The sequence below is a fragment of the Mandrillus leucophaeus genome, unplaced genomic scaffold, assembly GCF_000951045.1.
Source record: "Mandrillus leucophaeus isolate KB7577 unplaced genomic scaffold, Mleu.le_1.0 Scaffold451, whole genome shotgun sequence".
Lineage (NCBI taxonomy): Eukaryota > Metazoa > Chordata > Mammalia > Primates > Cercopithecidae > Mandrillus > Mandrillus leucophaeus.
Genome location: NW_012104821.1, coordinates 580028 through 581191, shown reverse-complemented (window position 1 = coordinate 581191; position 1164 = coordinate 580028).

The following is a 1164-nucleotide window of genomic DNA, read 5'->3' as shown; positions in this document are numbered from 1 at the left end:
AAATTAGCTGGGTGTGGTGGCGCATGCCTGTAATCCTAGCTACTCGGGAGGCTGAGGCAGGAGAATCGCTTGAGCCCAGGAGGCAGAGGTTGTGGTGAGCCGAGATGGTGCCATTGCACGACAGCCTGGGCAACAAGAACGAAACTCCGTCTCAAAAAAAAAAAAAAGAAAAGAAAAGAAAATGTATCACCAGAAACAGACAAACCATCTGCCCAGAATTTTAGGTCTGATCATGCCATATTTTGTCTAGTTGCCTAATTCTGCGGGTGAATTCACAGAGGCCCAAAACAGGAGTTTAGACAGTAACAGCACCTGGCTGAATGAAGACACATCTTCAAATGTGGTGCCAGGAGCGAGCACTGGCTTATGATTCAGGAGAGTGAGAGCTGAATCACAGAGTTGCCAGAATCTAGGTATGTAGTCTTGAGCAGCTTCAGATACTGCAACATCCATTAGGACTACTGGCTCTCTTCCTAAATGTTCTTTTTAATGTCTCCTCCACCATAAAACAAGTATTTTGGTGTAAGGTGAGATAATGGAGGGATATCCCAACAAGAAATCGGATAATACGTCTTTGGATGATGCTGTTTGCCAAGGCACTGTGGGCAGGGAAGGTAAACGTAAGTACATAAGTAAATATTCATCTCAGTAAAGATGAATTGCTGCCTACCCTGGGGTGGAAGGTGTCTGATGTAATCAACTTGCCACCATATGGTCCTCGAGGAATATTGACTATTTAGAGGCCATATTTTGACATCTAAAGATGAGCCCAGCACCTCTTCAATTTCTATGCTCTAAATCTGAAAAGAAGTTTGAGTAGAAAACTGGTAGAAGATAAGTTCAATTTGCTATTACACCATATGGTCCTTAAGAAAAGCATGTCATTTGGCTGGGCGTGGTGGCTCACGCCTGTAATCCCAGCATTTTGGGAGGCTGAGGTGGGCGGATCACGAGGTCGGGAGATCACGACCATCCTGGCTAACATGGTGAAACCCCGTCTCTACTAAAAAAAATAGAAAAAATTAGCCGGGCTTGGTGGCGGGCGCCTGTAGTCCCAGCTACTCAGGAGGCTAAGGCAGGAGAATGGCGTGAACCCGGGAGGCAGAGCTTGCAGTGAGCCGAGATCATGCCACTGCACTCCAGCCTGGGCGACAGAGTGAGACT